Below are 27,615 nucleotides of genomic sequence, written 5' to 3' on the forward strand. Positions count from 1 at the left end.
AATCTTCAGGCATGACGGGGCAGGGGAGGAGTGGGGTGTGGTGGAGGACGATGTACGTGTAAAAATCAGGGAGGGGGGCTGTGATATACTTGAACAAATTAGCTTGAAAAGGAATAGGTGTTAGCGGTTTTAGCGAGCTTAAAAGTAGATAAATCCCCAGGCCCAGATGAGATGTATCCCAGGCTGCTTTGTGAGGCAAGGGAGGAGATTGCAGGGGCTCTGGCACTAATTTTCAAATCCTCTCTGGTCACAGGAGAGGTGCCAGAGGACTGGAGGACAGAAAATGTAGTACCATTATTCAAGAGGGGCAGTAGGGATAAACCAGGTAATTACAGGCCAGTGAGTCTAACATCAGTGGTAGGGAAGCTATTGGAAAAAATTCTGGGGGTTGGATTACTCTCCACTTGGAGAGACAGGGATTAACCAGGGATAGTCAGCATGGCTTTGTCAGGGAGAGATCATATCTAACAAATTTGATTGAATTTTTCAAGGAGGTGACTAGTTATTTAGATGAGGATAGTGCAGTTGATGTAGTCTACATGGACTTCAGTAAGGCTGTTGACAAGTTGACACGTGGGATACTGGACAAGAAGGTAAGAGCCCATGGGATCCAGGGCAATTTGGCAAATTGGATCCAAAATTGGCTTAGTGGCAGGAGACAGAGGGTGATGGTCGAAGGTTGTTTTTGCAGTTGGAAGCCTGTGTTGAGTGGTATACCACAGGGATTGGTGCTGGGACCCTTGCCGTTTGTAGTATACATTAATGATTTAGATGTGAATATAGGAGGTATGATCAGTAAATTGGCAGATGACATGAAAATTGGTGGTGTCGTAAATAGTGAGGAGGAAAGCCTTAGCTCACAGGACGATATAGTAAGATGGGCAGAGCAGTGGCAAATAGAATTTAATCCTGAGAAGTGTGAGGTGATGCATTTTGGGAGGACTAACACAACAAAGGAATACACAATGAACGGTAAGGCCCTAGGAAATACAGAGGATCAGAGGAACCTTGGTCTATATGTCCATAGATCCCTGAAGGCAGCAGCATAGGTAGATAAAGTGGTTAAGAAGGCATATGAGATACTTGCCTTTATTAGCCAAGGCATAGAATATAATAGCAGGGAGGTTATGTTGGAGCTGTATAAAACGCTAGTTAGGCCACAACTGGGATACAGTGTGCAGCCCTGGTCACCAAAACTATAGAAAGGATATGATTGCACTGGAGAGGGTGCAGAAGAGATTCGCCAGGATGTTCCCTGGGCTGGAGCATTTCAGCTATGAAGAGAGACTGGATAGGCTAAGGTTGTTTTCCTTAGAGCAGAGAAGGCTGAGGGGGGATCTGATAGATGTATACAAAATTATGAGGGGCATAGATAGGAAGAAAATTTTCCCCTTAGTGGAGGTGTCAATAACCAGGGAGCATAGATTTAAGGTAAGGGGCAGGAGGTTCAGAGGGGATTTGAGGAAAAATGTTTTCACCCAGAGGGTGGTTGGAGACTGGAACCTGGCGGGGTGGTAGAGGCAGGAACCCTCACAACATTTAAGAAGCATTTAGATGAACGCTTGGAATGCCATAGTATACCGGGTACGGGCCAAGTGCTGGAAAACGGGATTAGAACAGATAGGTGCTTGATGGCCGGCACGGATACGATGGGCCAAAGGGTCTGTTTCTGTGCGGCATAACTCTATGAAATGTTGATCTGCTTTGCTGATATTGGTTGATGCAGGAATATTGACTAAGACTCTGGGAGAATACCATCCTCCATTTTGAATAGTCACAACAGATCTTTTACAGCACCAGAACTGGGAGCAGGCATTTGAAATGTGCATTTGTAAAATATAGTCTGCTCCAGGCTGCGCTAAAATCTGAGCAAGGATTATTGTTCACATAAAAAGTGTGGCAAGCTGTACTTTTTTTGACTGATGAGGCAGGAGGGCCTTATGTCATTTTGTGTTGTGATGATGAAGTGTTTCCATTTGATCCACCTTGTAATCATATGTTTGTAAATGATGGCTAAAGCTTTGTCAGACAGTGTCCCAACTATATCAGACTTAGCTCAATAGTTTTGACAATGTGACAGAATCAGTGGTTTATAGGTGCAAGTACTCTTGCAGAGTTTTATTTTCAGGCTTGTAAACAATTGGTTAAAAACTGAAAATACAAGCTGTAGTATCTACCTCACTACAAGCCGGTTATACAGGTCCAACACATTAGGATTAATATATAACATCTTATGTGTACTATAAGTATACAAGTATACACAGCAATGTGATAGTGCATTCCAAAGTGATCACAGATGCCACAAGACTCTCCCCTCTGCCGCCTCCCACCATCACTAGTTTGTTTAAGTCTTCTCATACATAGAACCACTCTCTCAGCCTTGGGCTTCCACATGGCCATTTTTTAGCTGGCGCTCTTTCCAGCACTCTTCAAGGGCACCAGTCTTCAGCCAGACTCACACATGCCCTGCCAACTCCAGTTGTCTCACTGTAACAAGCTTTACTATACCATCTTATGAGAGTTCCTGAAATAAACTTTACCCATAGTGGTGCTGTCAAAAAAACAATTTGGTTAACTTTGCTTTGTTTTTATTAGAAAGCCATTGAAATTAGAGAACCTTAGTGATAATTAATTACAGTCAGTTAAGTGCAGTAATCTAAGATTGACACCTTTTTTGGACAATAAGATTAAAATTGCCAAACAGGGTAATGCAAACAATTTCTTATGTGACTGTGCCTGCATTTTGGCGAATATAATCAGTCCAGTGTGCAAAAGCAATCCACACACACTTTCTTTGCAAGCTTAGGTCCTTGGTGCTCTCAATGCTTGCACACTACGGAAAGATGCTCAGTCCCTGTCGGGGAATTTCAAATTGTGCTGAAGGCTGAATTAGCAGAAATTGCAACAACATATGGGAAAAGCAACATACTTCCCTCCGAGTGTGTAATACTTCATGCGTGAGCATCAATTGCACACCAGCACACATATTAGGAGTAGTGCTTCCAATTCTGGGCTGAATTTTGTAAAAATTCATCAGCAATCTATCAAGATCCAGAGACTGATGTGAACGGAGTGTGTACCCATAAGTTCCATTCAAAGACATGAGAGATTCCCACTCTTTTAAAGGAGAGGAAAATCCACAGTATAGCAAAGGCAGTGACCATATGAATGTGAATCAGAAAACTTCTGGTACTTAAGTGTCACTTAAATGTAAGGATTTTGAAACTGATCCTGCCTCTTATCCTGTGGCAGGCTCTCTGAACTTCCATCACTTCCCACCGATTTCCTGCCCAGAAACTGGTGTAAAGTTGGCTTGTGTCATTTAAGTGAGGCCTGGGAATTAAAAAATTCTGGGCCTCATTTCTGGTGAGTTTTGAACTGACACCAAAACTCAAAGTGTAGTCACAGTTATTAAGCAAACTCAACAGCCAATTTGGTCTGAGCAGGTAAAAGCAAAATACTGCGGGTACTGGAAATCTGAAATAAAAACAGAAATGTTGGAACATTCAGCAGGTTTGGCAGCATCTGTGGAAAGAGAAACAGAGGTAATGTTTTGAGTCTGTATGACCCTTCAGAGCTAAAGAGAAGTAGAAATGGGGAAGTGGAAATGAGGTCTGAGCATGGTTCTCTAAACAGCAATGGGTTACATAAATAGATGTAGGCTGAAGGGTGAATGTTAGCAGGACACAAATACATTGGGGAGGTGACGGGGGAGCCGCAAATGGCAGCGGCCCCAAATGTGAGGTTTCCTTCCCTCTAGCTTGCTCAGGGACCTGGCGTAGCAGTCAATCAATTGGTGGAGGTGAGGGGACAATCATAGCCCAGGATCCTCTACCCCATTTGGTACCTACTGCATCTCAGTAGAGGATAAGCTGAGAATCAGGGTAACTTGATGTTGACTTTCTTAAAGTAAAAGAAAACACTATTTGTTTATTTGTTCATAGGATATGCGTGTCGCTGTCTAGGCCATCCCTTATTGCCCATCCCCAGTTGCCCTAGAGAAGGTGGTGGTGAGCTGCTTTCTTGAACCGCTGCAGTCCATGTGGTGTAGGTACACCCACAGTGCTGTTAGGGAGGGAGTTCCAGGATTTTGACCCAACGACAGTGAAGGAATGGTGATATATTTCCAAGTCAGGATGGTATGTGGCTTGGAGGGGAACTTCCAGATGGTGATGTTCTAATGTATCTGCTGCCCTTGTCCTCTTAGGTGATGGAGATCACAGGTTTGGAAGGTGTTGTCAAAGGAGCCTTGCTGAGTTGCTGCAGTGCATCTTGTACGTGGTACACACTGTTGCCACTGTGTGTCTGTGGTGGAGGGAATGAATGTCTAAAGTGGTGGAGCTGCATTCATCCAGGCACTGATTTTCCTGAAACAAATCAAAAAAAAAACTTCACTAATCTCTGGAAAAAAATCTCACATGAATTTCTTAACAATTTTTTTCATTTAACATTTCACCGCACCTCCAGCTTTCTAAGTCAGCACAGAACCTCCCTCTCCCCCCACCCTCCCTCACCACCACCTGAGAATAACTTTTGACTCACTGAAATATTCCATGGGGAGATATGGTAATTATAAGGTCATTTTTTTAAATTAAAAAATTTCCATAATTCCTTTAGCCTGTACTTCCAAAATTTTCTTTTGATACTGGAAAGTTACATACACCTGAAATTCAAATTTGATTTATTTCAATATTCTGACTTTACCTTTGTCTTTTGTCCATGAAGGCCTGTAGTTACTGAGGCTTTAATGCCAAACTGCAACAGTCTGGTGATTCTTGTTTTCCTAATGACTGTTTTATAAGCTGCTGCTTCTTTACAGTGTAGCCCATCCTGGGGAGTGAAATGTTACACCTATTACAATTCCAATGGCAGAGAATGTCACAACAATGTCTCCCAAAATACTGCAAACAGAAGTAAAGTCGGCAGCCAGCAGTCTCAAAACATAAATAATGGCATATTGGACACCCCTCATTCTTGTTCCAGGAGTATGGGAAAATTACTTTGCTGCCTTTGAGATCCACTCTTATCATAGTGCACTTCATGGTGCTCCATTATCCAGTGCATATTAAAATCCTGTCACATGTTCACTGTAGTCTGATGGAATGCTGCAGAGAAACAGAAATGGATCAGATTAGAAGTGACAAGTTACTGGAAGGAACAGACAGTGCAGACTGAAAACATCTAGAAACTTTCAGCAATGTCATGTTGTAACCACTTAATTCACTTCCTGCCAACCGCAGATCACGTGATTTTCACTAAACTTGACCTGCCTTAAGACAACATCAATTATACAGTGCTTGAGCTTCTTGATGAAATCTATGTAATACGAGACGTGGCAGTCCTCAGAGGACAAGCAATTGCTATAAGATGCCACTTGATTTAGTGACCCCTGACAATGTGCTAATATTTCCCAGGAGAAATTGGCCAGGCTTCCTAAGTCATGACGAATGATGCTGTCATACACTGTCCCTTCCCGCTGGTTAATAGTCCCTCCCAAAGGGAGTTTGCATGAAGATGGATCGTATGTTCCCAATGGATCTGAAATACTGGCACACTATCAAATAAAACAAAACTCATTTCACAACTCATATCAGTCATTTTCCAAGAGGATTCAGTCATATTATAATTAAAGTAAGAGCAATCTGCCAGCAAAAGAAAGACAGTTGCCTATTGTGCCAGGTTTACCTTTCTCAGTAGAAATGAATTCTCCTGTGCCTGAAGTAACAATTCTGAGTTTTAGTTTAAAAAAACAAACTGATTGTTGAGCATGGCTCAAGAAAGAAAACTAAACATTTTTGTCCCAAGTGTTTCTAATTAAAAGATTAAGGCATTTTGTCATTATATTTCTTACATGTGGAGAAGCACTGGGGGGAATGAATCTCAGTGATTTAACATAATCCTGGGTCAACCCTCTACTCCTTATTCTTCTTGTTCCACCTTTTTTTAAAACTGCTTCACCATTTTCAAACAGTTAAATTATTCCATTGCAAAAATTATTGTTCTGTAAATAAAAGAAATTCAAAAGGCAATGGGTTAACGTGTCTGCCTTATTACCTCATTTTTCACTGATGTTGACAGGGCAGCTGCTTATTGCAACAGGACACACCAGGAGATACTAAACTGCCAGGAACAGACTATGAAAACAGAAAGTAAATAGACAATAACAGATTAATAAGGGTCTGTCTGAGAAATACAAATACGTTTGCACCTGGGCTGCTTGCAGTTAAATTTATCATCTCCAGGCGAAGGGTTTGTTTTATATATATATCTTCATCAGCAGTAGATGAACAGAAGTAGACCAATTTTGTTTTAAACATAGTTTGATTTACCTCAGGCAATGCCCCCATGTCGCTCATGAGACAAATCTGCAATTAAAGTAAAAAATCTCCTGTTTTTGTTTAATGGAGCTGGCCCAAGGTTATTGACTTTGAGTCTTGCTAAAATTAGAAATTAAATGATCTCCCTACAGGGAAAAGGTCTAACTGGTCTATAATAGTTGCAATGTTTTCCTTTCCCATTCACAACTATTTAGTTCTGCACAGCCCTCTTCCATCTGGGAAAAGGACCATGAACCTCCATGGTGATGGGTGCCTGTGCTCTTCTGTGGGCCAGCAAACAAGAGATGCATCTTCATGTGGTGAAGACGACAGACTCAGTGAGATCCAATGAACATCACCACATATTCTTGTTATTGTGCTTTTCAACTTATTATTTCATACATGGCCCAATGTGCTGAGATTGATTTCCAGAACCATAGTGGTCTCCACCTCTTGCCTGACAATCAAAGCTGAAGTTAAATTTGAACAAAACACAGTCAGGACAGTTTGATTTATAGGATAAACCACCATTACCGTAACACATCAGCACAAGAGAATATAACAGCTCATCAAGTGAGCGGCTGAATTAACCAAGCTAATTGAATATGGTTAACATCAATCTTCTTTCCTTGCATTTGATCCGGGTCCTCGAGTAAGATTTCTCAATCTATCTCCCCGGCAGAATAGTCCCTAAGATTAGTGCAAGTTATGATCTATCTTTAACTTGCGCATAGATGATGCACAATTTGTAGGTCTGAGATGCTACAGCCATGAAAAGAGCTATATAATTCTGGTTTAATTCATCACATTCAGTTGTTATCAACAGAGTATTCAGTTTGTATCATGACTTAAATTTATTTATGAATAGAAATTGCATGTAAGTGGAGGGCAGGATAGCACTTTGCTGTTGGGTGGTGGCATAAATGCTTCTTCTTATGGCAGTCTTAGCTCAATTATCCTACAAGTTGCCGGGAGCTCTTTCTCCAATGGATAGGCTCAAGTAGACACAGGCCTGAATGGGTGAAACATTAGTGGGACAAACGCCAGTCAGAACAGGTAATATAGACGCTTGACCTAGAGTTTTAGAAGCACCTGGGGGTTTAAAGCTTGTTCCCAGAGAGCTCCTCTACTTAGGCATCACCCCACCCAGACTGTCCCACAGGATGGTAAGAAAGGATCAGCAGTGAACTCAGTCACAGTCTGTCATGGATTCTTTTGCGTTCATCTGGGCTGTCAGAAACTCAAGCTTTGCCAGATTCTGCTACACACGCAGAGTCCTGGAAATTACCGTGACATAGCCAAAACCTGAGATGGTTAAATAACCAAAAGTAAAAGTTCCACCAACAGAAAATGGTGAAATCTCTCCCAGATTTTCAAGGATAATCAAACAAAAGGTAAATTTCATCATAACTATTCTAAGGCAAGTTACAGAATACAATCTTTAATCCTAGCTGGTTAGTTATATATGATTACATATGATTTAAACAGGTTTGTTTTCAACATAGAGACATGCATTCACGCAGATTTTGTAAACATGTCATTAGTCAAAGATAGCAAATGGTCACTTACACTGTTTTTGCTTTAACTTCTGTATAATCTGTGTCTGCCACTGACAAAAATAAACTATTTTTGCCTCTTATGTATTGCCTTCTTTATTTCTCAGCACACATGGAGTCAAAAACTCGTCAGCATCCTTCCATCCATAAAAGATGGTGGGCAGCCAGCAAACACATCCATTTCAGATGGGTCTCTTCATGAGGTGCTCCTTTGCTGATGGCTGAAGAGGCCAATCCTCAAGAGGCAGATTCTGCCACAAGATACTTGCAAAGCTACCGAGTGTCATTGTGGTTTATTATTTTTGGAGTTGGGGTTGTTACCAAGTCACTGTAGCCGCATGGTGGGGCATGCCAGCCTGCAAGAGGTGTCGCCATTTTCTTCTGTCATCAGCTAGTCAACAGAAGTTAAAGCAAAAACAGTGTAAGTGACCATTTGCTATCTTTGACTAATGACATGTTTACAAAGTCTGTGTGAATGCATGTCTCTATGTTGAAAACAAACCTGTTTAAATCATATGTAATCATATATAACTAACCAGTTAGGATTAAAGATTGTATTCTGTAACTTGCCTTAGAATAGATATGATGAAATTTACCTTTTGTTCGATTATCCTTGAAAATCTGGGAGAGATTTCACCATTTTCTGTTGGTGGAACTTTTACTTTTGGTTATTTAACCATCTCAGGTTTTGGCTATGTCACGGTGATTTCCAGGACTCTGCCTGTGCAGCAGAATCTGGCAAAGCTTGAGTTTCTGACAGCCCAGATGAACGCAAAAGAATCCATGACAGACTGTGACTGAGTTCACTGCTGACCCTTTCTTACCATCCTGTGGGACAGTCTGGGTGGGGTGATGCCTAAGTAGAGGAGCTCTCTGGGAACAAGCTTTAAACCCCCAGGTGCTTCTAAAACTCTAGGTCAAGCGTCTATATTACCTGTTCTGACTGGCGTTTGTCCCACTAATGTTTCACCCATTCAGGCCTGTGTCTATTTGAGCCTATCCATTGGAGAAAGAGCTCCTAGGCACAATAATCAATGGGCAGAATTTTCCCGTTGGTGTGCAGGGGTGGGCCCCGCACGCACATGTGTAAAGTGACATGCGGTGATGTCAGGCGAGCGTCCCAGGGTCACCGCGCGCCATCGCGATATTTCGTTGGGTGGGTGCGCGATGCTCTCCAGTGCGCACCTGCCATTAATTAACAGGCCACTTAAGGCCCTTGACGCTCCAATCGACTGTGATTTTTCAGCGCCCGCGCAATCTTTGGGTCGGCGCACAGACACAATGGGCAGGCGGGTAGGACAAATTTGTATAAACCTCATCCACAGGTGGGATAAGAGGGCTCAGTGGGGTCACTAGTGTGCTCTGTCAAATATTTATTTTTCAAAGTTTCTGATACTTGCCTGTGCAATCTGCAATACTTCAAAACGCATACCAGCTGCTTGGTCTGGACTCACAACCTTCAGGTAAGCACTCTGCAGTGAGGAATCATTTTTGGGCCTGCAGGTTTCAGGAAGCCTTCACTTAGCCTGGGAATTGGAGCTGAACTCTCCACTGGAGGCCCCTCCTCTGAGGAGGAAGGGAGGGCTAGAAGGGGGAGAAGGCTAGGAGTGCACATGCAGCCTCCAGGGGAGCCACCTTTGGGATGTCAGGTGCAGGCACAAGGGACGCAGGGCCAAGAGGTAGTCCAAAGTGGAATGGGCCGCAGAAGATGCCTCTATCCTGCTGCCAGGGTACACAGGCGGCGTTGCAGCTACCTCAATATGTCTGTGGTGCAGTGCCGAAGGAGGTTCCGTCTCTCAAGGGAGCCAGTCAACCATATCTGTTGGATGATTGGGATTGAGATCTCCGTGAACTGTGTGGGTGGACACCCCATGCCAGTGGCTCTGAAGGTCACAGCTGCCTTCAACTTCTATGCATCTGGCTCCTTCCAAGGGTGGGTGGGTGAACTTTCTGGTGTCTCCCAATCAGCTGTCCACACTTGTGTCAAGCAGGTGACAGACGCCCTGTTCAGGCGTGCATTGACCTTCATCCACTTCCGCTGGGACCAGGAAAGCTAGACACAGCGAGCCAGAGGCTTCGCGGCCATTGCTGGATTCCCCCGTGTCCAGGGTGCAATAGACTGTACACACGTGGCCATCAAGGCGCCAGCAGGTGAGGCCGGTGCCTTCGTCAACAGGAAGGGCTTCCACTCCATGAACGTGCAGATAGTGTGTGATCACAGGATGCTGATTCTACAAGTCTGTGCAAGGTACCCAGGCAGCTCCCACAACACCTACATCCTCAGACACTCCCAGGTGCCGGGGCTCTTCAGTGCTCCGGCCCGGCTGGATGGATGGCTGCTGGGTGACAAGGGTTATCCCCTCAGAAGGTAGTTCATGACGCCTCTCCGCCACCCAAGAACAGAAGCTGAGCAGCGGTACAATAGGAGCCAAGCCTCCACAAGAGCTGTGGTGGAGAGAGCCATTGGTCTTCTCAAGATGTGCTTCCGATGCCTGGACCGCTCAGGGGGCGCACTCCAATACCCTCCAGATTATATGTCGCTGATAGTGGTTGCATGCTGTGCTCTTCACAATCATACGCTGGAAAGGGGGGACGCAGTGGATGATGAAGACGTAGACGCAATGGCTGCGGCTGCACACGATGAGTCCAGCAGTGAGTCCGAGGATGAACACGCACAGAGAAATGCTGAGGGGGTAGACACTGACCTGGGCATACTCCAGGGAGGCAGGGACACCCGGGAGGCTTTAATCCAACGAACCTTCAGCTAGCACACCACATATGGACCTCCAGGACAAGCCTGGGCTGCAGGGTCCATATTCGACAACTAAGTGCAAAATCTGCCTGGTTAGCAACATTAACTGAGGTCCTTGTTAATAAAGCTGAATGTCCCACAAAGCACATATTACATTATTGGGAACCATCCAGCTGCAGAACAAAAGAGGCAACCTCAGCCATGGTGACATGTCTGAATTTATTTTTGCAACCAAAGAAACTTAATGAAACAAAATGAAAAAGGTGTTAAAAATCAAACCAACTCATAAAAACCTCATTGCAGATCAACACAAAAGCACCAGTGATAAACCCGTGGTGTACCTAAGGTGCCTTATGTTTACGTTTTCGGGTGCTAAGTCTTGGTGCTGACCCCTCGCTGGGAGTGGCATCTGAGACAGCCTGCTGACTCTGCTGTCCTGTTGGCCTCGATGACCTTGGCGGTCGTCCTCTGGCCTGTGGAGCCTGTGCTGGCCCCGCCTGGGAGGGAGCTGCCAGTTCCACAGCTGGCATCTCCCCAGCCATCGCAGCCTCAATAGATGAAATGGTCACTGGTAGAGGGGCAGAGGAGCAGCCGCCTTCAACTGGAGCGCCCTGAGAGGACCCCGCAGAGACAACAGGCAGCTGCAGAGCTGATGTGAGGTCACTTTGGACCTCCCTGCTCACCGTGGATGGATGGGCACCGAGCTGGGAAATTTGGTGCCCAGACCATCTCCCACACTGACACTGACCAGCTGAGGTCAATGCTGATGTGAGGGCTTGCTGGTCCGAGCGCATCCCCAGGAAGCCCTGATGGGTCTCCTGGAGGACCCTCTCCATGAGAATCATCTCTCTTTCCATGGAGGACGCATGGCGCTCAGCCATGAGGCTCATTGTTTCAGCGATAGTCCACGTAGACTCCTCCACCATAGACACCAAGCCAAGCTTAGCCTCGTGTATCTCCACCAGATGCTCCCGCACACCCGGCCACATTTCCTGCAGCTGCTGCGTTGCGGACGACTCCAGAGGCACATCATCAGGCACCAACTAAGCATATGCCTGGTCCCCTTCAGTCCTCTGGCTGCTGGTGCCATGGGTACTCTCTGTCTCTGCCAGCTCCTCCAGCAATTGTGAAGTGCCCTCACCGCTGTGCCCCGGGACACTAGCTGATGTTCTAATTCCCACCAAGGTGCTAATATCTGCACTGATGCCTGCCTGGCAGAAATGGTGTGATGTTGGTGAGACTTCAGGGCCCTCAGGTGTGAGAGGGGGCCTCTGCTGCTCCTCCTCCCAACCCTGCTCCAATGATGCTGAAAGGAAGAACAAGGACATTTAATCAGTTAACGTGGAGACAATGTCAATGTGCATCCCTGTCCTCTGGATCATTATGCGCTCATCATTCTATAAGCAATGGTCAAGCCATGTTGCAAACTTCAATCACTGAACATTCAGAACTGCCATGGCTGCTGGGAGAATAATGGTGACCTCACTGCTGGGCAAACATACCTGCCCGTGGCACCCCAGCCTCACCGACACCGGTGGACCTGGGCGCATGGCGCCTCTCCAAATCTAGAGCCTCCTGCTCGAAATAGCTGAGAATCACTAACTGTGCCGGGCCGCTGCCAGTCCTCACCCACTCGGCGGCATTATGTGCATTCTTCTCCTTGAACTTTGGGTGTCCCACTGGTCATCTGGCTCCGGCTACCTCGCCACACAAAATCCTTGGGTATGTGACCATCTTCCATCCTGCAGATGTGCCCAAGCCAATGAAGTTTGCTGAGTGTGAACACACATGGGAGCTTTGCCTTTGAAAGGACTGCTACATTTGTGATTTTGTCCTCCCAGGGTATACCCATAATGCCTCACAGATAGCGAAGATGGAAATTGTTGAAATTCTCTTCTTGATAACTATAAGTCATCCATGTTTCACAGCCATGCAAGAAAGTGTGAGAACACAGGCCCCATAAACCATCAGCTTGGTCCTAAGGGTCAGCTTGATGTTATTCCATGTACATTTTGCGAGTTGGCCATAGGTGGTGGCTGCTTTCCCCATGTGCGTATCATGTACTGCATCAAGGAGCAGATTGTGTCACTGTGGACGTGAGGTAGCAGGATTTGCAAATGGCTCCCAGTGGGTGTTATTTAGCCAGGGACTGAGATGCAATACCTTGTCCCAACACCATGGTTTTCTTGATGCTTATAATCAGGGAGAACAATTGATTAAAAGCACAAGAGAGACCGTCCATGAATCTTTGTAGCTGAGTTTCCACGTGGGCGACTAGCACGGCATCATGAGCGAAAAGGACTTCTCTGATCAGGATTCGACGTGATTTTGTCTTCACTTTCAGCCTTGATAGATTTTAAAGCTTGCCGTCTGACCTACCATTCAATCCTTCCATAAACTAGGTTTGCATGTATTGATGCATTCTTTCCACAGGAACTGTACAAGCAAAATCTTCAGTACCCTCAAAGCATAGATGTGAAGGTACATTTGTTAGAATTCAATAATAAAAACTCTCTCATAGTAAAGGGCTCAATTTGTTTTGATACAATCGCCCCAGAAAATGGACATACCTGGCTAGATGTCTGAGGGAAGAACCAAGACATTCAATTTAAACACTAGCACCGTGTGAGTTTTATTTGTACAAATGTTTAATTGGTGGCTTTTTGTTTTTAAGAGGCATATTTACATTTCATTGATCCAAATACAACTTTTTTTCATCCAAAAATTCAAAAGACATGAATTCTTGTGTCCAGGTTTTTGAATTGGAGCAATCAAAATTTGTGCTATCAAAACTTCAACCTAAATAAATCATATTTTTTTGTGTTTATTTTTGGGATATGGACAACACTGGCAAGGCACCATATATTACCCATTCCCTTTTGGCATGTGTCAGCCACATAGTGTGGGGCTGGAATCACATCTAGACAAGATCAGATAGAGATGGGAGAAATTCAGGGCATTAGTGAATCAGTTAGGGTTTTACAACAACCTGACGGCTCATGTTAATTTCCAGCACAAGCTTACAAATTACTAGATATATTGGGCTTGAGGCTCATTTGCCTTGATTTTCAGGTGCGGGTGTTGCCGGCTCCTCGAACCTGCTCCGCCATTTCATCAGGCCATGGCTGATCTGATTGTGGCCTGAACTCTACGGGCAGCATTCTCCAGTCGGCGAGCTGGGCGGGGCCCGCTCGCTGACGCATAAAATGACGCGGGGTGACATCGGGCATGCAAACATCAATTATGTGAACTGGGCGGACATCACACTGGGCAGGCCTTAATTGGCCCACCCACGTAAAATGGCGGCGCAGCCCCAACTGGGGGCATCAATCGAGAACCCACCCGCTCGCGCCCGCTCCCGCACAACCCCCCGACAGGGGGGAAAATGCTGCCATATATTCCTGTCTACCCTCTATACCCTTTGACTCCCTTGTCAATTAAGAATCTATCTAACTCAGCCTTAAAAATATTCAGTGACCCAGCCTCCATTGCTCTCTGGGGAAGAGAATTCCATAGATCAATGACCCTCTGAGAGAAAAAATTTCTCCTCACCTCCATCTTAATGGGAGACTGCTTATTTTTAAACTGTGTCCCCTAGCTCAAGTCTCTCTCTCAAGGGGAACCATCCTTTCAGCATCCAGCTTGTCAATTCCCTCAAGATCTTATATGTTTCAGTAAGATCACCTCTCATTCTTCTAAACTCCAATTGATACAGGCCCGATCTGTCCAAACTTTCCTCACAAAATAACTTCTTCATTCCAGGAACTAGTTGAGTGAACCTTCTCTGAACTGCTTCTAATGTAATTAAATAATTTCTCAAGTAAGGAGACCAAAATTGCACGCAGTACTGTAGATATGGTCAAACCAACACCCTGTACAACTGTAGCAATTGTTGTCCCTACTTTGTATTCCATTTTCCTTCCAATAAAGAACAACATTCTATTTGCCTTCCTAATCAATTGCTGTACCTGCATACTAACTTTTTATGATTCATGCACCAGGGCACCCAGATCCCTCTGTACCTCCAGGTTTTGCAATCTTTATCCATTTAAATAATTATCTGCTTTTCTATTCTTCCAGTCAATGTGGACGAGTTCACATTTTCCCACATTATACTTCATCTGCCATTTTTTTGCCCACTTACTTAAGTTATGCCTTTGCAAACCCTAATTCCTCCTTTCCTACATATCATTGTGTCATCAGCAAATTTAGCAACTATACATTTGGTCCTTTCATCCAAGTCATTTCTGTAGATTGTAAATATTAGAGGCCCCAGCACTGATTCTTGTGACACTCCACTGGTTACAGCTTGCAAACCTGAAGATGGCCTATTTATTCTTACTCTCTGCTTCTTGTTAGCCAACCAATCCTCTAGCCATGATAATCATAGAATTTTAACTGCTTAGGAGGCCATTCGGCCCATTGTATCTGCGCCAGCTCTTCAAATGAGCATTATGACCTAGTGCCATTGCCCTGCCTTTTCCTCGTACCCTTGCATGTTGTTTCTATTCAAATAATCATCTAATGCCCTCTTGAACCTGCCTCCATCACATTTCCAGGCAGTGCATTCCAGACCCAAACCACTCATTGTGTGAAAAAGTTTTTTCTCACATCACATTTGCTTCTTTTGCAAATCACTTTAAATCTGTGCTCTCTCGTTCTTGATCCTTATACGAGCGGGAATAGCTTCTCCCTATCTACTCTGTCCAGCCCCCTCATGACTTTGAATATCTCTATCAAATCTCCTCTTAACCCTCTTTTCTCCAAGGAGAACAGTCCCAACCTCTCCAATCTATCTTCATAGCTGAAGTTTCTCATCCCTGGAACCATTCTTGTAAACCTCTTCTGCACTCTCTGCAATGTGTTCACATCCTTCCTATAACGTGGCACCCAGAACTATACACAATATTCCAGCTGAGGTCTGACAAGTGTCTTATATAAATTCAGCATAACCTCCCTGCTCTTGTACTCTATGCCCCTATTGTTAAAGCCCAGGATGCTATATGCTTTATCAGCTGCTCTCTATACCTATCCTGCCACTTTCAATGATCTATGCGCATATACACCCAGGTCTTTCTGCTCCTGCACCCCCTTCAAAATTTCATCCCTTATTTTATATTGTCTGTCCATGTTCTTCCTACCAAAATGCATCACCTCACGCTTCTCTGCATTGAACCTCATCTGCCACCTATCCGCCCACTCCACCAACTTGTCTATATCCTTTTGAAGTTCTACACTGTCCTCCTCACAGTTTACAACACTCCCAAGCTTTGTATAATCCGCAACTTTTGAAATTGTCGCATGCACATCAAGATCTAGATCATTCATATCTATCAGGAAAAGCAAGGGTCCCAATACCAAGCCCTGGGGAACTCCACCACAAACCTTCCTCCAGCCCGAAAAATATTCACTGACCATTACTTCCTGCTTCCTATTTTTCAGATAATTTTGTATCCACGTTGCTACTGTCTCTTTTATTCCATGAGCAATAACTTTTCTCACAAGTCTGTTATGTGGCATGGTGTCAAATGCCTTTTGAAAGTCCATGTTCACCACATCAACAGCATTACCCTCATCGACCTTTTCTGTTACCCCTTCAAAATACTCCAGCAAGTTAGTTAATCATGATTTCCCCTTTAGAAATCCATGCTGGCTCATCCTTATCAACCCATATTTTTTCCATGAGACTACTAATTCTATCCCGCATAATTGTTTCTAGAATCTTGCCCACCACTGAAGTTAAACTGACTGGTTTGTAATTGCTGGGCTTATCCTTACAACCTTTTTTGAACAAGGGCGTAATGTTTACTATTCTCCAGTCCTCTGGCACCTCCCCTGAGTCAAGGGAAGACTGAAAGATTATGGCCAGTGACCCTGCAATTTCTACTCTCACTTCCTTCAATACCCTTGGATGCACCTCATCTGGTGCCGATGCCTTAAGTACGGACATCTATTCAACATTTCCTCCTTATCAATTTTGATTCCTTCCAGTGACAGAGATTCCTTGTTTGTCATCATGGCCTGTGTAGTATCTACCTCCTTGGTAAAGATGAATGCAAAGTATTCTTTTAATACCTCAGCCATGGCCCCTTCATCCATGTGTAAATTCCCTTTGAGGTCCCTAATTGGCCCTACTCCTTCTTTTACCACCCTATTACTACTTATATGCCTATAGGAGACTTTGGGATTCCCCTTTATGCTGGTTGCCAGTCTTTCCTCATAATCCCTCTTCGCTTCTCTAACATGTTTTTTCACCTCTCCTCTGAACCTTCTGTATTCCTCTTGGTTCTCAATTGTATTTTCTACCTGACACCTGTCATAAGCACACTTTTTCTTCTTTATCTTAATTTCTACCTCCTTTCTCATCAACGGAGCGCTGGATTTGTTTGCCCTACCTTTCGCTTTCGATGGAATATACCTTGACTGTGCCCAAACCAATTATTTTTTGAGGGCAGCCCATTGCTCAGCTGCAGTTTTCCCTCCAGTTTATCTGAACCAGCTCCGTTCTTGCTCCATCAAAGTCGGCTCTTGTCCAGTTAATTATTCTTACTCTGGATTGCCTATTGTCCTTTTCTATCCTCATCCTAAAATGTACAATGCAATGATCACTGCTTTCTAAATATTCCCCCACTGACACTTGATCTACTTTGCCCATCTCATTTCCAAGAACCAGATCCAAGTGCGTCTTTTCTTGTTGGATTGGACACATACTGCTGTAGAAAACTTTCCTGAACACAATCTAAGAAATTTTGCCCCTCTCCACTCTTTACACTACCACTGTCCTAGTCTACATTTGGGTAATTAAAGTCCCCCATTATAACTACTCTATAATGTTACATCTCTCTGTAATTTCCATGCAGATTGCTTTTCTACGTCCTTCTCACTAGTTGGCGGTCTATGGACTACACCGAGCAATGTAATTACACCCTTTTTGTTCCATAGCTCCAGCCAAATTGATTCTGTCCTTGAACCCTCTGGGGCATCCTCTTTCTTCAGCACTGCAATGGTCTCCTTTACAAACACCACCACCCCTCCTCCTTTCCTTCCTTTCCTGTCTCTTCTGAATACCTTGTACCTGGGAATATTTAACACCTAGTTCTGCCCTTCCTTGGGCCAGGTCTCTGTTTTCACCACAACATCATATTTCCACATGGCAATCTGTACCTGTAACTCCCCAATCTTATTTACTATACTCCATGCATTCACATACATACACAGTAACACTGATTTAGATCTTGTTACTTTCTCCCTCACCCCGACTTCACTTATTAGCACTAGTATAAAGAATAATAAGTTATCTGTCCCTCCCAGTATTTTGTACACCCTGGTATTCTCTGTAATATTTTCTCTTGGTTCCCACACCCTTGCCGAGTTAGTTTAAAGCCCTCCCAACAGCATTAGCAAAATGCCCCACATGGAACTCAGTCCCAGCTCTGTTTAGATGCAACCCCTTCTGGCTTGTACAGGTGCCATCTCCCCCAGAGCAAGTCCCAGTGTCCCAGGAATCTAAAGCCCTCCCTTCTGCACCATCTTTCCAACCACACCATATGCCTTATCCTCCTATTTCTGTACTCACTGGCACGTGGCACTGGGAGTAATCCGGAAATTACTACATTTGAGGTCCTGCTTGCTAATTTTTGACCTAGCTCCATAAATTTTGATTTCAGGGTCACATCCCCTTTCCTACCTAAGTCATTGGTACCAATGTGGACCATGACCTCTGCCTGTTCACCCTCCCCCAGAAGAATGTCCTGCAGCGGCTCTTTGACATCCTTGACCCTGACACCAGGGTGGCAACATACTAGCCTGGAGTCACATCTACAGCCACAGAAATGCCTGTCTGCTCCCCCTAACCAATGAACCCTCTATCACCATAGCTCTTCTTTCTTCTTTCTCCCCTCCTGTACAGCCGAGCCACTCGTGGTGTCACAAATTTGGCTCTGACTGCACTCCCCTGAGGAACCAGCTTCCAAAATGGAAAACCAATTTGTGAGTGGTACCCCAGGGGGCTCCTGCACTATCTGCCTACTCCTCTCGGATTGCTTGGAGATCACCCATTCCCTCTCTGTCTCAAGGCCCTTAAGCTGCGGTGTGACCACCTCCCTGAATGTGCTATCCACGTAGCTCTCAGCCTTACGGATGTGCCACAGTGACTCCAGCCACCGCTTGAGCTCTGAAACTCGGAGCTCAAGTTTCTGCAGCTGACAGCACTTTGTGCACATGTGGTCATCTAGGACACCGGTAGCGTCCATGACTTCGCACATAGACTCAGACTCAGACGTCTACAGCACAGAAGGAGGCCAATCGGACCATTATGCCCACGCCAGTCAACTACACTAATCCCATTTTCCAGCGCTTGGCCCATAGCCCTGGAGGCTATGGCAACGCAAGTGAATATTTAAATACTTCTTAAATGTTACAAGAGTTTCTGACTCAACCACCCTTTCAGGCACTGAGTTCCAGACTCCCACCACCCTCTGGGTGAAAAAATTTCTCCTCAACTCCCTGTTAGCCTTCTACCTCTTACCTTAAATCTATGCACCATGGTTAGTGACCTCTCTACTAATGGAAAAAGTGCCTTCCTATCCATCTTATCTATGCCCCTCATAACCTTATACACCTCTATAAGGTCTCCACTCAACCTTCGTTGCTCCAAGGAAAACAACCCCAGCCTATCCAATCTTTCCTCATAGCTCAGACCCTCCAGCCCAGGCAGCATCCTGGTGAATCTCCTCTGCACCCTCTCCAGTGCAATCACATCCTTCCTATAATGTGGTGACCAGAACTGCACGCAGTACTCCAGTTGTGGCCTCACCAGTGTGTTACACGGTTCCAGTATAACCTCCCTGCTCTTGTATTCTACGCCTTGGCTAATAAAGGCAAGTATCCCATATGCCTTCTTAACCACTTCATCCACCTGGCCTGCTACCATCAGGGGTCTATGGATATGCACACCAAGGTCTCTCTGATCTTCAATACTTTCCAGGGTCCTACTATTCATAATATAATCGCTTGCCTTGTTAGCCCTACCTAACTGCATTACCTTACACTTTTCTGGGTTGAATTCCTTTTGCCACTGCTCTGCCCACCTGACCAGTCCATTGATATCTCCTGCAGTTTACGGCTATCCTCCTCACTAATTACCAACCTACCAATTTTCGTGTCATCTGCAAACTTCTTGATCATACCCCTACATTTAAATCCAAATCATTTATGTACACCACAAACAGCAAGGGCCCCAGCACTGAGCCCTGCGAAACCCCACTGGAAACAGACTTCCAGTCACAGAAACATCCCTCCACCATCACCCTGTGTTTCCTGCCTCTCAGCCAATTTTGGATCCAACATGCCACTTTGTCTTGGATCCCATGGGCTCTTACTTTCTTGAACAGTCTGCCATGAGGGACCTTATTAAAAGCCTTGCTAAAGTCCATGTAGACCACATCAAATGTATTACCCTCATCAACAGTCCTGGTTACTTCCTCAAAAAATTCAATCAAATTTGTCAAACACGACCTTCCCTTAACAAATCCATGCTGACTATCCCTGATTAATTTGTGCCTCTCCAAGTGCAGATATATTCTGTCCCTCAGAATTCTTTCTAGTAACTTGCCCACCATCAAGGTTAGACTGACTGGCCTAGAATTTCCTGGTCCATCCCTTCCTTCCTTTTTTAATAATGGCACAACGTTATCAGTCTTCCAGTCCTCTGGCACCTCACCTGTGGCTAGAAAGGATTTGAAAATTACTGCCAGGGCCCCTGATATCCCTTCCTTTGCCTCCCTCAACAGCCTGGGATACATCTCATCCGGGCCTGCGGATTTATCCACTTTTAAGGCCACTAAACCCGCTAGTAACTCCACTCTCTCTATGTTAATTTCCTCTAATATTTCACATATTACAGGACACGCATTACACTTGACTGAGCTGCCCTGCCATGCATTAACTCTATTTCCCTTACATTAACTTTATTCTACTTTGGGCGTTTATAGTGCTTAATTATATTGGCCCTAAATTTCCCTTATTCCAGGCGCTTCTCAGTTAAATCCAAGTATAGCTACTTGTTTAAAAGTATTACACTTTTCTAATTTACTCACCAGGTCCTACTTACCAAGGCCGCCACTCTTCTTTCTGAGGAAAGGTAGAAAAGGGAAGGAGCCTCCTCCTCCCTCCTCATCGAACTTCCTCAGTCACCGCTGCTCTCGAACTCTCAGTGCTTTTCGTGCTGTTTTAATAGCTCCTCTGCTCTCCTCTAGGTGCTGCTGACTGCCTGGCTCGGGGTCCTCCTCTCACACCAATGAGCTTTTACTTTGCATTGTAATCTTTGATGTCATAGAGTCATAGAGGTCTACAGCGCAAAGGCCCTTCGGCCCATTGAGTCTGCGCCAGTAAAACAAGTACCTAACTATTCTAATCCCATTTTCCAGCACTAGGCCCATAGCCTTGTATGCCATGGCATCGCAAGTGCACATCCAAATACTTCTTCAATATTATGAAGGCTTCTGCCTCTTCTGGCAGTGAGTTCCAGATTCCCACCACCCTCTGGGTGAAAAAATTCTTCCTCACATCCCCTCTAAACCTCCTGCCCCTTACCTTAAATCTATGCCCCCTGGTTATTGATCCTTCCACCAAGGGGAAAAGTTCCTTCCTGTCTACCCTATCTATGCCCCTCATAATTTTATACACCTTAATCATGCCCCCTCAATCTCCCCTGCTCCAAGGAAAATAACCCCTGTCTATCCAATCTCTCCTCATAACTAAAACTCTCCAGCCCAGGCAACATCCAGATAAATCTCCTCCGCACTCTCTCTAGTGCAATCACATCCTTCTTATGATGTGGATTCCAGAGATGCACACAATACTCTAGCTGTGGCCTAACCAGCGTTTTATACAGTTCCAGCATAACCTCCCTGCTCGTACATTCTATGCCTCGGCTAATAAAGGCAAATATCCCAGTTGCCTTCTTAACCACCTTATCTATCTGTCCCACTACCATAAAGGACCGGTGGACATGTACACCAAAGTCCCTCTGATCCTCGGTACTTCCCAGGGTCCTACCATTCATCATGTATTCCCGTGCCTTGTTTGTCCTGCCCAAGTGCGTCATCTCACACTTATCCAGATTAAGTTCCATTTGCCACTGATCGGCCCATCTGTCCAGCCCGTCTATATTCTCCTGTAATCCAAGGCTATCCTCCTCACTATTTACCACCCCACCAATTTTCATGTCATCCGCGAACTTGCTGATCAACCCTCCTACATTCAAGTCTAAATTGTTTATATATACCACAAACAGCAATGGACCCAACACTGATCCCTGTGGAGCCCCAAAGGACACAGGCATCCAGGCACAAAAACACCCTTCGGCCATCACCCTCTGCTTCCTGCCACTCAGCCAATTCTGGATCCAATTTGCCATATTGCCTTGGATCCCCCGGGCTCTTACCTTCGTTATCAGTCTCCCATGCAGGACCTTATAAAAAGCCTTGCTGAAGTCTAAGTAGACTACGTCAAATGCATTGATCTCACCTACACACCTGGTCACCTCTTCGAAAAATTCAATCAAATTGGTCAAACATGACCTCCCCTTAAGAAAACCATGCTGACTGTCCTTGATTAATTCCTGCCTCTCCAAGTGTAGATTAATTCTGTCCCTCAGAATTGCTTCCAATAATTTCCCCACCACTGAGGTTAGACTGACTGGCCTGTAGTTCCCTGGTTTACCCCTTCCTCCCTTCTTGAATAATGGTACCACATTGGCGGTCCTCCAGTCCTCTGGCATCTCTCCTGTGGCCAGAAAGGTATTGAAAATTATTGCCAGTGCCCCTGCTATCTCCTCCCTTTCCTCACTCAACAGCCTGGGATATAGCCTAGGCCTGGAGATCACAGTCCTTCTGCCTGATTTCCATACCCATGTCCTCCCTCTCACTTGTGAACACCGACACAAAGTATTCATTTAGAACCCTACCTACGTCTTCTGGCTCCACACACAAATTACCACTATGGTCCTTAATGGGCCCTACTCTTTCCCTAGTTATCCTCTTACTCTTAATGTGCTTGTAAAATAACTTTGGATTTTCCTTTATTTTACCTGCCAATTTTTTTCATGCCCCCTTTTTGCTCTCCTAATTTCCTTTTTAAGCTCCCCCCTACACATTCTATATTCCTCTAGGGCTTCTGCTGTTTTGAGCCCTCGGTATCTGCCATAAGCCTCATTTTTTCTCTTTATCCAATCCTGCATATCTTAGAAGCCCTCCATATTTCTTCCTGTATACCCCATCCTATGATGTACTTGCTGTTAGGAGGCCTATAAACTACGTCCATAGGTGACTTCTTCCCTTTTCTATTTCTTATCTCTACCCAAACTGATTCTATATCTTGATCTTTAGAACTAAGGTCATCTCTCACTATTGTATGAATGTCATCCTTAATCCACAATCCTTTCTTAATTTCCTACCCTTCTGAAATATCAAGTACGCTTGAATATTCAAGTCCTAGCATTGGTCACCTTGCAGCCAGGTCTCTGTAATGGCCATCAGCCCATACACGTTTATTTATATTTGACCTGATAGTTCATCTGTTTTGTCACGAATGTTATGGGTGCTCAGACACAAAACCTTTAGTTCTGACATTATACTATTTTTTCAAACTCTGTCCTTATCTGCTGCCGCACTCTTAAGTTTGTACACTCTGTCCCATGCTCTGATTGTCATTACCCTTATTGATACTTTGCTATCTAGCAAATTGTAACATGCCTGTGCCTGTTCAGAGTGAGGTGGAAAATGCACAAAATTAGTGTATTCATCTGAATAGTTGTGGGGCTAGCTGGTGCTCTTCAAGTACTGGAAAAACTCAGCAGGTCTGGCAGCATCGGCGGAGAAGAAATCAGTTAACGTTTCGAGCCTTCATGGCCCTTCGGCAGAACTGAAGCATAGTTAGAAGAAGGGAGAAATATAAATTGGTAAAGCAATGAAGGTGAGCAGGGCAGAAGAGACAGTCGGAAATCCTGTCGGAGGACAGAACCGTACTTCTTCAAAGAGGGATTTTTGGATTTCCAGCATCCGCAGTAGCTTTTAGCTTTTTGTTTTTATCTTTGTGTTTAATTGACTGCCACCCCTCTTCAAGAAATGCCCTCTTTGAAGAAGTACGGTTCTGTCCTCCGACAGGATTTCCGACTGTCTCTTCTGCCCTGCTCACCTTCATTGCTTTACCAATTTATATTTCTCCCTTCTTCTAACTATGCTTCAGTTCTGCCGAAGGGCCATGAAGGCTCGAAACGTTAACTGATTTCTTCTCCGCCGATGCTGCCAGACCTGCTGAGTTTTTCCAGGTAATTCTGTTTTTGTTTTGGATTTCCAGCATCCGCAGTAGCTTTTAGCTTTTTGTTTTTATTTTTTTCTCTTCAAGTACTGTTCTCTACACTTGAATGCTGATGATCTCTGCACACAGCAGGAGGCCCCAACAGTGCAGTTTGCTGATCATGCGGTAGAGGCAACCTAATCTTCCTAAAGGCTGAGAGGAAAGCGGCACAAAAAGATTGTTGCAATGGAAATTTTTGGAAGCTGTACAGAGCCAACAGCGGAATCCACCGTGATAGATGTGGCATTGGGGGCATTCGTAGTTCAGCTAGGCAGGAGAAGGGCCATCATGACCCCACAGAGGTACCAGGAGAACCTCAAGGACCACCCTCAAAAGGGAATGGGAGTAGGTGGCCAGGAAGGTCAACACCTAGAGTCTGAACCAAAGGACCTGGCAGCATTGGCAAAAGAAGCCTAATGGCCTCATGTGGGTGCTCAAGACCAGGAAGTGGATCTTAACATGACATTTCCTACCTACCACATCACCATATCTCACGCTGCTCAATGCACGAAATCCCCATTACTCAACAAGCAGCAATTCCTGGCACTCAGAACTCATACCTAATATTCAAATACTCTACCTCATCATCACACATATTCCAATGCTGCTAGCCTCACACCCACTCCTTACTACCTCCACATACATCCAGCTATCAGCTATGGCAGGTACGTTATCCAATCGCAATGCTACAGAATCACTAACATTCTGCTCTCTCTCTTGCAGGACAAGATGGAAAATAGAAGAACACAGAGCAGAGTTGGCAAGAGTCAGGCACACCTGCATCTCCAGAGTCCTACAGAGGAGATGGTTTTCTGCATCATATTGGCTCTGATGGGGCCTGTGGCATCGGACATTGAGGATGGTCCTGCCTTATGCCTCTCCTCCACTCTCATCACACACCTATCCTGCTATCTGGCATATTGGACAAGCTGCTGATGGTGTGACTGTGGACCTCTTGCTCCCTGCCCCAATCCCCTTCCCTTTCACCAACTTGCCCCTTTTGAATTCCTTCTTTTGGACACCCAAGAACTGCTACCTTCTCAGCTGCAGCAACACCAGGAGGAGAGAGAGAAACATGACAGCACTGATATGTGTATACATACGAATCAGGAGCAGGTCTATTGGCTCCTCAAGCCTGCTCCACCATTCAGTAAGATCGTGGCTGATCAGTATGCAGCGTTAACTCCATGTTCCATCTACCCCAGATAGATTCTTCACTAACAATGGAGTAAAAGGCTATCCATCACTGCCTTAAAAATATTCAATGACTCTGCTTCCACTGCTCTCTAGGGAAGACAGCTCGAAAGACTCAACGTTCTGAGAGAAAAAAATTCTCCTCATCTCCATCTTAAATGGGAGACCCCTTATTTTTAAACTGTGTCCCCTAGTTCCAGTCCTCCCACAAGGGAAAACATCCTTTCAGCATCCACCCTGTCAAGTCCCTCAGGATCTTATACATGTTTCAATAATATCACCTCTCAATCTTCTAAACTCCAATGGAAACAGGCCCAGCCTATCCAGTTTTTCCTCATAAGATGACCCCCATCCCAGGTATCAGTTGAGTGAATCTTCTCTGCACTGTTTCTAATGCATTTATATATTTTCTTAAATAAGGGGACCAAAACTGTACATGGTACTCCAGATGTGGTTCCACAAAGGCCCTATACAGCATAGCAAAATATCCCTACTTTTATATTCCGTTCCCCTTGCAATAAATGGTAACATTCCATTTCCCTTCCTAATCTCTTTCTGTATCTGCTTACTAACCTTTTGTGATTCATGTGCCAGGGCACCCAGATCCCTCTGTGCCTCAGAGTTCTGCAATCTCTCTCCATTTAAATAACATACTATTTTCCTATTCTTCCTGCCAAAGTGGACAAGTTCACATTTTCCCACATTATAGCCCTTCTGCCAAATATTTTGCCCACTCACTTAACCTATCTATATCCCTTTGCAGACATTTTACATACTTTTCATAACTTACTATCCTACCTAACTTTGTGTAATCAGCAAATTTAGCAATCATACATTCGGTCCCTTCATCCAAGTCAGATATAAATTGTAAATAGTGATAAATAGCACTGACCCCTGTGGCACTCCACTAGTCACATTTTGCCAAAGATGACATATTTATGCCTACTCTCTGTTTCCTGTTAGATAACCAATCCTCTATCCATGCTAATAAGTTACCCCTATACCATGAACTCTTATTTTGCATAGTAACTTTTGATGTGGTACCTTTTCAAATGCCTTCTGGAAATCTAAGTACAGCACATCCGCAGGTTCTGCTTGATCCATGTTGCTCGTTACCTTCCTCAAAGAACTCCAATAAATTAGTCAAATATGATTTCCCTTTCATTAAACCATACTGACCCTGCTTGATTGCACTGAGATTTTCTAAGTGCCCCACTATAACCTTAATAATAGATTAAAGCATCTTTCCTCTGACAGATGTTAAGCTAAGTGGCCTGTAGTTTCCTGCTTTGTTTCCATAGTCATATTTGCTATGTTCAAATCTGATGGAGCCTTTCCAGAATCTGGGAATTTTGGAAAATTAAAACCAATGCATCCATTATTTCAGCAGCCACTTCTTTTAAGTCCCTAAGATGAAGTCCATCCGGATCTGGGGACGTGTCAGCTTTTAGTTGTAATAATTTTCTCGGTACTCTTTCCCTGGTCATTGTAATTGTTTTAGTTCCTCCCTTTCACCTCCTGATTCACAATTATTTCTAGGATGTTATTTGTATCCTCTACATTGAAGGCAGATGCAATATATCTGCTCAATTCATCTGCCATTTCTTTATTTTCCACTATTAATTTCCCCAGGCTCATTCTCTGGAGGACCAACATTCACTTTACTTACTCTTTTCCTTTGTAAATGCCTGTAGAAACTCTTACTATCTGTTTTTTATATTCCAAGCTAGTTTTCTCTCACACTTCTTTCTCCATCCTTATTAATCTTATAGTCATTTTTGCTTGTCTTTACATTCTGTCCAATCTTCTGACTTGCTGCTCATCTTTGCGAAATTATAAAAAACTTTTTCTTTCAATTTGATATTTAACTTCCTTAGTTAGCCATGGATGGTACATTCTTCCTTTAGAGCCTTTCTTTCTCATTAGAATGTATCCTTTCTGAGTATTCTGAAATATCTCCTTAAGTGTATGTCACTGCATCTCTACTGACCTATCCCTTAACCTAACTTCCCAGTTCACTTTAGCCAGCTCTGTCTTCAAGCCCTCATAATTACTCTCATTTAAGTTTAAAACATTAGGCTTAGCTCCACTCTTCTCTCCCTCAAACTGAATGTGAAATTCAATCATATTATAATCACTGCTGCCAAGAGGTGTCTTCATTATGAGATCATTAATTAATCCTGTCTCATTGCACGTCTAGTATAGCCTCCACTCTGGTTGGCTCAAGATTGTGCTATTCTAAGAAACTGTCCCAAAAGCTCTCTATGAACTCATCACCCAGGCTACTGTTACCAACCTGATTCACCTCATCTATATGTAGATTAAAATCACCCATGATTATCACCATTTCTTTCTCACAGGCCCCTTTATTTCCTCCTGTAAATCCTAACCTACAGCATTCTTATTGTTTGGGGGCCCATAAGCCACTCCCTTATCT

General features: G+C 44.3%; 1 long non-coding RNA gene across 3 annotated transcripts in view; it reads right to left on the bottom strand.

The window, feature by feature from the left end:
• Positions 1 to 4,058: 4,058 nt before the first annotated feature.
• LOC144688737 (uncharacterized) overlaps positions 4,059 to 27,615 on the bottom strand; it is a 114,600-nt gene continuing 91,043 nt past the window's right edge. For all 3 annotated transcript variants that reach the window (XR_013578483.1, XR_013578478.1, XR_013578480.1), the window contains exons 2-4: positions 6,055 to 6,134; positions 4,705 to 5,105; positions 4,059 to 4,367 (exon numbers count right to left, since the gene is read on the bottom strand). This is a non-coding gene — a long non-coding RNA (uncharacterized LOC144688737). The remainder of the gene's footprint in view (positions 4,368 to 4,704; positions 5,106 to 6,054; positions 6,135 to 27,615) is intronic.

This window comes from Cetorhinus maximus, chromosome 1 (genome assembly GCF_964194155.1).
Source record: "Cetorhinus maximus chromosome 1, sCetMax3.hap1.1, whole genome shotgun sequence".
Taxonomy (NCBI): Eukaryota; Metazoa; Chordata; class Chondrichthyes; order Lamniformes; family Cetorhinidae; genus Cetorhinus; species Cetorhinus maximus.